Here is an 8,888-nt window from a genome sequence, read left to right on the forward strand (position 1 = left end):
CTGCTTACAAGGCTGGTAGTAGTCGTATACGGTGACCTGGGCGGCCTGCAGGAACCGGGGAAGGGAATCCTGTCTGAGCCACTGACCACGGGGCACTGACCACAGGGCCTTGGCCATAACCACTGACGACGTGACCTTGCGGCCTGAGGAGCTGACCTCAGACTGCATGGCTCTCTGGCAACACTACCCAAGGTGCTGACCGTGGATACTCTGCCCACCGGGTGGCCCACGGGCCCCTGGAGGAGGACACCCAGGCTTCCTCACCTTCTCCAGGTAGAGGACAACGGTGCTGTCGCTGTAGCTCGTCTTGGTCTCACACTGGAAGGCGTACATCTCCACGTTGCTTGTCAGCTGGGGCACAGGGTGAGGCCTGCAGGTTGGCAGAGACACCCCCCCTCCAACCCTCTTCCCGCTGCCCGGAGGTCCCCAGCTCTAGGAGCTCTAGTCAGTGTGAAGTAACTCTCAGAGCTCCCAGCCCTTGTCCCATCAATGCCAGTGTCAGGGAAACGGAGGCCCCATCAGGGCAAGGCCTTGCCTAAGGTCATGCAGGGAGACAATCAGAAGTGACCATGGCTACTGACCACGGGGCACTAACCTTGGGGCCTTGACCCCCGTGCCCACATGGGGACTGTGGGATGTTGCTAGGGCATTCCCACCCTGCTCAGCAGCGGGCAGGTGGGACCTCCGTTACCTGTTCGAGGTCATTCTGGTTGGGGTAGAAGCCAGTGAACAGGGAGACCTCCATGATGCTCATGGTGGCCTCTTGATTTCCCTGGAACCTGGGGATTTCACAGCCCCAGTCTTTCTTCACTCTCCTCCTTCTTCTCCCCCCATGCTCCCCCTGCCATCATCTCAGGCCTGGATGAATGCAGTCAGTAGCCTCCTCCTGGGTCTCCCCGCTACTCCTCTGTCCCCAGCAGCATACAGTTTAGCGAACAGGAGTCTCGTGTGTTGCCTCCTTGCTTAACAATTTTAGCAGGCGCTTTGTCTCATCCATCCACTTCACCCCCTCTCACCCCAGCCTTCATGTGATTGCTCTTAAGCATCTCTCTCCTGCCCCTGGACCTTGGCATATGCTGTTCTCTCAGCCTGGAGTCCTCATTCCTCTCTCTCTCTCTCTGCCCTGAAACATCCTTCTTCCATCTTTGCAATTTCCACTGATCCCGCCCTCCCTCTGGGAAGCCTTCTCCAACTCATGCACCTTGTCGTTCTCTAATTTGCCCTCCTGTGCCTCTGTAGACCTCTCCTTGGCCATATTTAATCACAGCTGTCATTCTAAATTGATTCTGGATGATTATATGGTGATTGTCTGTCTCCCCTGATAGGCTGTGAGCTCCATCAGGCAGAGAGGGGCTGCCTTGCTCACGGCTGTGCCCTCAGTTCCTAGAACAGAGCTCAACCCATGTTTTTATCTGGGGAAGATCTGGGTGAGGGCATTTGAGGGAAAGGGCAGGACTGGGGTGAGGGCTGGGGTGTCTGGAGAAGATGGGGATGGGGAGGCGGCAGGCTTGGAACCAGTTCTGGGCATTCGGGATGTGGAGCATGTTCACGGTGGCAGAGTCCAGCATCCCGGGACAGGGAAGGCTGGGGGACAGGACTGGGCAGCAGTATGGTAGACAAGCATGGGAGGGGAGGGGAGGGCAGGATGGGAGGCAGGCTGAGGGGGCATGCACGGAAAAGCAAGCCTGGCTGGTTCCCACCCTCCATTCAGTATGCAGGAAGAGCTGGCAAGGGGTGTGGATGCTGGGAAACGAGGCCTTCCTCCTGCCCAGCCCAAGATCCTGGGGCCCTGACCTTGTCTCTGCCCACAGCTGGAAGGTCTCTTCCCCTTTTTTATTATCTGCAGAGAGAAGGTGGGAGTTTAGAGGCTGGGTAACACAGCTTCCTGGGTTCAAATCCTGACTCTGCTGTGTGACTTTGGGCAAGGTGCTTTAGCTCTCTGTGCTTTAGTCACCTAAACTGTAAATGAGGAGCATAATATTCCCAGCCCAGCCAGCCTGTAAGGATTTAATGAGTTAATAGGAGCAAAGGTCTTAACATAGTGCTTTGTCACTTCTTGGTAACTGTCAGTTACTATTATTCTCATCACTACTCCTATTGCTACCACCACTATTATTATTATTGTTATTGTTATTTTATTTTTATTAAAAAGTGTGGCCCAAACCAAATCCTTGGTCACCTTAGTACCTGAAAGTCCTGGGGCTGGGGAGGCTCATTCCCCTCATCCCCACATTGAGTTCCCACTGGCGGAGTCCTGTCTCTTCCTTCTTGGTACCCCACCCAGACTAGGAACTCTAGAATCCCATTTCTGGTCATCTCCACACCCCCTACCCCGGTTTAGCCCCCATCGTCTCCCACAGGACCGGTGCAGTCGCTTCCTCCCCTGTCCCCCAGTTTCTCCCATTGTCTTCTACAGTCTGTGCCAGAGGGAGCCTGTGCAAACCTTCTCTCAGAACACTCCATGGCTCCCACTTCACTCAGCAAAAGCCAGTGATCTCACTATGGCCCGCAAGTCCTGGCATCATCTGCCCCCATAACCTCTCCAGCTCTTTTTACTAAAACCCTACTCTTTGCTCCTCTGTGGGCACAATGGCCTCTTCAAACCAGGTGAGCTCATTCTTGCCTCCAGACCTTTGCACCTGCCATTCCACCTACTTGGAATGCTATTCCCTCAGATCCTTCATGGCTCATTCTCTCCCTTCTTTCGTGTCTGAGCTCAAATGCCACCTCCTCAGAGAGCTTCCCCTGGACCTTCTCCAAGTGTGTATCATCTTTTCCTGCTTTATTTGGTATGGTACTATCATCACCTTCTACATATTTATTTTTATAGTGTAGATTGTTATAAATAAATAGCAGGAATATAATATACTTATTGTTGTATTACTGTTTGTCTCTCCCTACTAGAATGTGGGACCCAGGAGAAGATCACACCTGTGTTCCCAGGGTCCAGAAACATGGCATGGGACAGTAAATTCTCAACAAATATTTGTTGAATAGTTGAATAAGGCAATAAATGTGCTTACTGAATGATAGCTAAAATAAAGTGATGAAAAAGAAGGGCTGGGAGTCCCTGGGTCTAGGCTCACCTTCCAGGGCACTATGGAGAGTCACATTCAGGTGGTACAGGGCGCAGGTGCCCTCCTAGGACTCTGGGGACCTGTAGTACATGGTCAGGATCTGCCGGGGCAGGAAAGGTGTCAGAGACCTTTCCCAACCACTCCCTTCCTCCTCACTCCAGTCCTCGCCTGCCCAGGTTCTGCCCCTGTGGATAATTCGCTTCAAAGTCTGCCCCCTTCCCATAATTCCTGGGTGCAGTGACCAGAACACTCTTTAGATTCTAGACCACCTCAGTGTAATAGGACTTTCTTCAGTAATGGAAATAGTCCCTACCTGCACTGTTCATGTGGTAAACACTAGCCACATGTAGTTATTGAGCACTTGAAATGTGGCTAGTGCAACTGAGGAACTGAATGTTTAATTTTACTTAATTTAAATTTCACTGAGGCTCATGGGGGAGTGTGACATGCCCAAAGTCACACAATGAAGTCAGAGATTCAACCGTGACTCCATTGCCAGAAACATGAAAACGGGCTGCCTCAAATGTAGTGAACAAGACATCTGTCCTTCTGGGCCACAGGGCATGGAGCCAGAAGATATAATGGAGCCCCTAGATGTTGGGGAAAGGGTAGAATTATCCTCCAGGCATTGGAAGGCATGCTGGAGGGAGAATCTTCCTTTGGAGAGCAAAGAGACACCCTTCAGGGACTCAGCATGGGAGGGCAGATAGGTCCAAAGATCTCTGGCTTCTATCTCTCCTGACTCTTGAATTATAACAAGTGAAGACCTTTCGGAGTCTCTCCTTCCCTAACTAGTGAATGGAGTCCATATTTTTACCAACTTTCTATGGGCAGGCTTTGGGGTGTCCTTAACTTGGTTCCTAGCAAATAGTAGTGCCCTAAGTTGTAGTTAAAATTATTGCTAATTTTGATCTTGTCTTGCAGTCTAGATTGCCTCTGTTTCTACCAGTGGCGGGGTGGAGGGGGGTGCGGGGCTGGGATCCAGTTAAGGATCTCAGGGTGGGACCCCAGACCTACTGAGGTTGTGCCTCTCCCACTGCCACTGGCTTTGATCTCTAGGTCATCCTGGGCAGAGAACTGAAAGGAAGTGAGGAGAATTTGAACATGGAGGAAGCATCAAACCATGGCCCAAATGCAGTGGGGTTGGGGAAGAAAGCATGCATGGGCACTGAGGCCTCAGTAACTTCCCTATCTTGGGGCCTAGTGACTCACTGCTCACCTGTCTCCATGTAGATGGTTTTTCTTTTCCTTTTTTTTTAAACATTTATTCATTAAAAAAATTTTTTAAATGTTTATTTATTTTTGAAAGAGACAGAGACAGAGCATGAGAGGCAGAGAGGCAGAGAGAGAAGGAGGCCCAGAGCCCGAAGCAGGCTCCAGGCTCTGAGCTGTCAGCACAGAGCCTGATGCGGGGCTCGAATTCACAGACCGTGAGATCATGACCTGAGCCGAAGTCGGACGCCCAACCGACTGAGCCACCCAGGTGCCCCTTAACATTTATTCATTTTTGAGAGACAGAGAGAGACAGAGCATGAGTGAAGGAGGGGCAGAGGTAAGGAGACACAGAATCTGAAGCAGGCTCCAGGCTCTGAGCTGTCACCACAGAGCCTGATGCGGGGCTCAAACTCATGGACTGAGAGATCATGACCTGAGCAAAAGTCGGACACTTAACTGACTGAGACACCCAGGCGCCCCTACTTTTCCTTTTTGGAAGAGTATTTGTGGCGGCTACACTGTCACTAGATCAACTACAACTGCCAACTCGGGCTGTGTCCTAATGTATGTCTGTTCAATCTGTCCACTTTGCAGTGTCTCCAGAGTTCCTTGTGCATGGAACCACCACAAGACTTTTCTCCCTGGCATCTTTGCATCTACTCTTGTTTCCATCATACATTATTCCTTCAGTATAGACATTGGTTGTGAGATAACCTTGGAGAGGGAGACTGGCAGGGACATGACTCTTGGCCTCATCCCCAATGCAGACTTCATGTCTGCCCCTCAGTGCCCTACCTTTGCTGACCGCTGCTGGTAGGCATTGTTCTGATCCATGATCCACTCCAAGTTCAAGGCTCTCTTGGGGACGCTTATGTGGACGCGGAGATCCTGGACATCCTCGAAAGCGACAGCTTTGCGGAAGCCGGTGAGGTCCTCAAGGGCCACCACAGTGGTTTGGTGTTGGGATGGGGCTGAGGATCAGCACCACTGACAGCGCCCAGGGCAACACCCAGTGTGGCAAATCAGCACCACGGGCAGCTCCTTCCGGTGGGCCAACCTCGGCAGGACCTCGGCTAGCGCCCCTCCTCAGTCCCCTCTTTCCGGGACCCGGGTCACCTGGGTGGACTTGAAGCCTCCGCCTAGCTCCCGCTTCTCCAGTAGCCACTGGACAATGGCGTGCGTCTCACTGTAGCGACCTAACTCCAGTTTCTGCATCAGGCAGTGGCCTCAGTGGTGTACAGGGAGTTCTCATCCAGGTGGTCCACTGGCCAGTGGGTTTTATCTGGGAGGTGGATGGCCACTTTGTCTCCCAGAACCGGGTCCATCTACCTAAACCTGTCCTCTCCTTGTGTCATCTGGCCCAAGTGTTCTCATCTGCTATTTTATTGAGCACTTACTTTATGTGAAACTCTTTGAGGAGGCATATGGACATTTTATTTTCAGAACACTCTAGGAGACAGGGACGCTATTTAGAGATGTGGAAATTAAGGTTAAGAGAAGCTCTTCCAGGTTCCACCAGTCCCACTGCAAGCAAGTTTTTCTAACTCCATTCCTCTTGACTCGAGTAATGGAGAGGATGGGATAAGGGCCCTTGGAGATGAGATAGGTACGGCCATGGAATGCACAGTTAACCACATGTTATGACCTTTCTATCCTTGACCACGTCCAGCATTTTCCCAGTTCAGCGTATTTGCACATGCCATTCTCTTAGCTTGGAACGTCCTTGGCCTTTCACACAGGCCCTTTTCACAGAGCCAGTTCCCAGTTCTCCAATCCATACCCCTCTCCTCTCATCATCTCTCCCGCCCATCCTGCATGTTATCATCTCAGTGCTTGTATCAATTTGTAGTTCTTTATTGATCTGTTTGTCTTTGTTTTCTTTTCCTCAGGGAAGGTGGGATCTTTGAGAGCAAGGACCATATTAATCTTGTTCACCTTGGTTTCTTGGCGTCTGAGCTCAAGGGGTGGCACACCATAGATGCTCAGTAAACGCTAAGGGATTCATCACACATTGCTGGATTTTAAATCACACAATCTCCCTCCCCCTGCCCCCCATGACTGTGGGTAACACACAGTTGATTAAGAAGTGGCTCACACTCACTACGGCTGGCAAAGCTGTCCAGGCGATCATTGGCTCGGGGGCTCTCAGTGAGGGCCAGAGCATAGGAGACTATGGCTACTGCAAAGTTGTCTGAATTTGGGGAAGCCGTTTCTCCAGGAAGCTACGGGCTTGCTCCATGCTGGCGGTCAAATTCTGGAAGGTCAGAGAGAAGAAACTAGATGGGAGAGATTGGAGGAGAGGGGTCTAGGAGTTAGAAGAGAGGGATGCACTGAGAGGGACATCAGGATGGGGAGCTTCTTGTGGGCAGAGGGTATAGAGGATTCTGCAGAGCCTGACCTCCTCTTTGGGTCTCACCTGTATCTTTCGGCTGCACAGTTCCTTTCCCTCATCTAGGGCAATCGGGACAAGAGCTGTGAGAGATATGTCTGCTTCAGAGCTTCGGTAGCCACCCTGTGGACGCAGGATCACACCCATGATCCCCAGTGTCTTGGAGAGACTTTCCCCAACCTCTCCCGCATGACCTTGACAAACTCCCAGGTGCTCGGCTCTGGGCTGGAGGATGCCGGAAGCAGGATGGGGAGAGAGGAGGAGGAGGAACCACCCAGAAATCTGCCTGTGTGGGGGTCTGCATCATGAACCAAAGCCAACAGCCACGGAAGGTGATGCGCTAAACTCTGCACTATCTCAGAGCACTCTTTCAGCAGCTCCGTTTTCCTGATAAGGAAAGCGACAGTCAGAGAGGTGGTCTCCCCATTGGTGGTAAATGACTGACTTAAGGTGTGAGTTCCTCTTTAGTCTGCTGGCTCTACCTTCAGCGTCTGTGCTGGGTTGGATAGTGTCCCTCCCTCCCCTGAAAAAAACTCATGTCCACTCAGAGCCTCAGAATATGATCTTACTTGGAAATGGGGTCTTTGCAGATGTAATTGGTTAAGCTAAGAAGACGTCATACTTATCAGAGTGGGCCCTATCCAGGGATTAGTGTACTTACAAGAAGGCCACATGAAGACACACAAAAAGAAGGATGGACAGAGGTGGGAGGGTTGCAGCTACCGGTCAAGGAATGCTAAGGACTGCCAGAAGCCATCAAGCCAGAAGAGACAAGGAAGCGTTCTCCCCTAGAGCCGTCAGAAAGAGCATGGCCCTGCTGATGCCTTGATCTGGGACTTCTGGTCTTCAGAACTGTGACAAAATAAATACATTTCTGTTGTTTGGAGCCATCCAGTTTGTGGTACTTTTTACAGGAGTCCCAGGGAATTAATTCCCACCCCACAGTGGCCAAAGAAGCCTGTGAACTCTTGAATCAGATTGTGTCCCTCCTCAGTTTGGAACCTTCCATGGCTCCCATCTCACTTGGAGGAAAAGCTCAAGTCCTCCCTGCAGCCCAAAAGGCCCTGTGCAATCTGTCCCGTCCCCTCCCTCACCTTCTCCTCCTTCTCTCCTGTTGCTCATTCTGTCCCAGCCACAGGGGACTCCTCACTATTCCTCAAACATATTGGGCACTTCCAGTCTCAGGGCCTTTGCACCTGCTGTTCCCTCTGCTTGGAACACTGTTTTCCTAATTGTCCACATGACTTGCTCCCTCACCTCCTCACCTCCTCAGGTCCATACAAATATCATTTTTTCATGAAGCCTTCCAAAATTACCGCCCCACCACCTTGGTTCCCCTTCCCCCGCATCTTTCCCCATATCACTTTTTTTTTTAATTTTTTTCAACGTTTATTTATTTTTGGGACAGAGAGAGACAGAGCATGAACGGGGGAGGGGCAGAGAGAGAGGGAGACACAGAATCGGAAACAGGCTCCAGGTTCTGAGCCATCAGCCCAGAGCCCGACGCGGGGCTCGAACTCACGGACCGCGAGATCGTGAACTGGCTGAAGTCGGACGCTTAACCGACTGCGCCACCCAGGCGCCCCCTTCCCCATATCACTTTTAACAGTCATGTCGTTTAGGTGTCTATCATGCTTATCGCCACACCATGAGAGCAGAGGTTTTTGTCTATTTTGTTTGCCCCAGGTCCTTGGTGTTTAAAGCAGTGCCCAGCACACTGCAGGTGCCTGAGAAATGTTTGCTGGTGGAAAGAAACTCTGATCTGTGAGCCTGTGAAACCTGTGTAACCCATCTCTGTACCACCTTCCTGTACAGCATCTGGCTCCTGCTCACACAGGCCTCCACACTCCCTAACTCCCCGTTTCATCTGGGGACGCAATCTGTCTTTGCTGAGTTCCTGCATTCACCCAGAGTTTTGTTCAGCAAACATTTGCCAACTGTGATAAACCAGATCTGCTCACCTCCCTGGAAGGGCTCACAGAGCAGGGAAAGCAAACCCTGAACAGACTATTTCAAATCCTAAGGCCCCCCAAGACCCTGTGGGTTTCAGGGCCTGGCATCTCTCCTCCTTCTCAGGCCTCAGGACAAGCTATCCCCTTCCCCAACTTTGGGTTCTGTTCCCTTCCTTTTCCTCAAACGTGCCAGAGCCTCAGGGCCTTTGCACATGCTGCTCCTTTTGCCTGGCGTTCTCTTTGCCATTCTTCTCC

Source organism: Puma concolor, chromosome A2, assembly GCF_028749965.1.
Source record: "Puma concolor isolate L17-30 chromosome A2, mPumCon1.1.hap2, whole genome shotgun sequence".
NCBI classification, from domain to species: domain Eukaryota; kingdom Metazoa; phylum Chordata; class Mammalia; order Carnivora; family Felidae; genus Puma; species Puma concolor.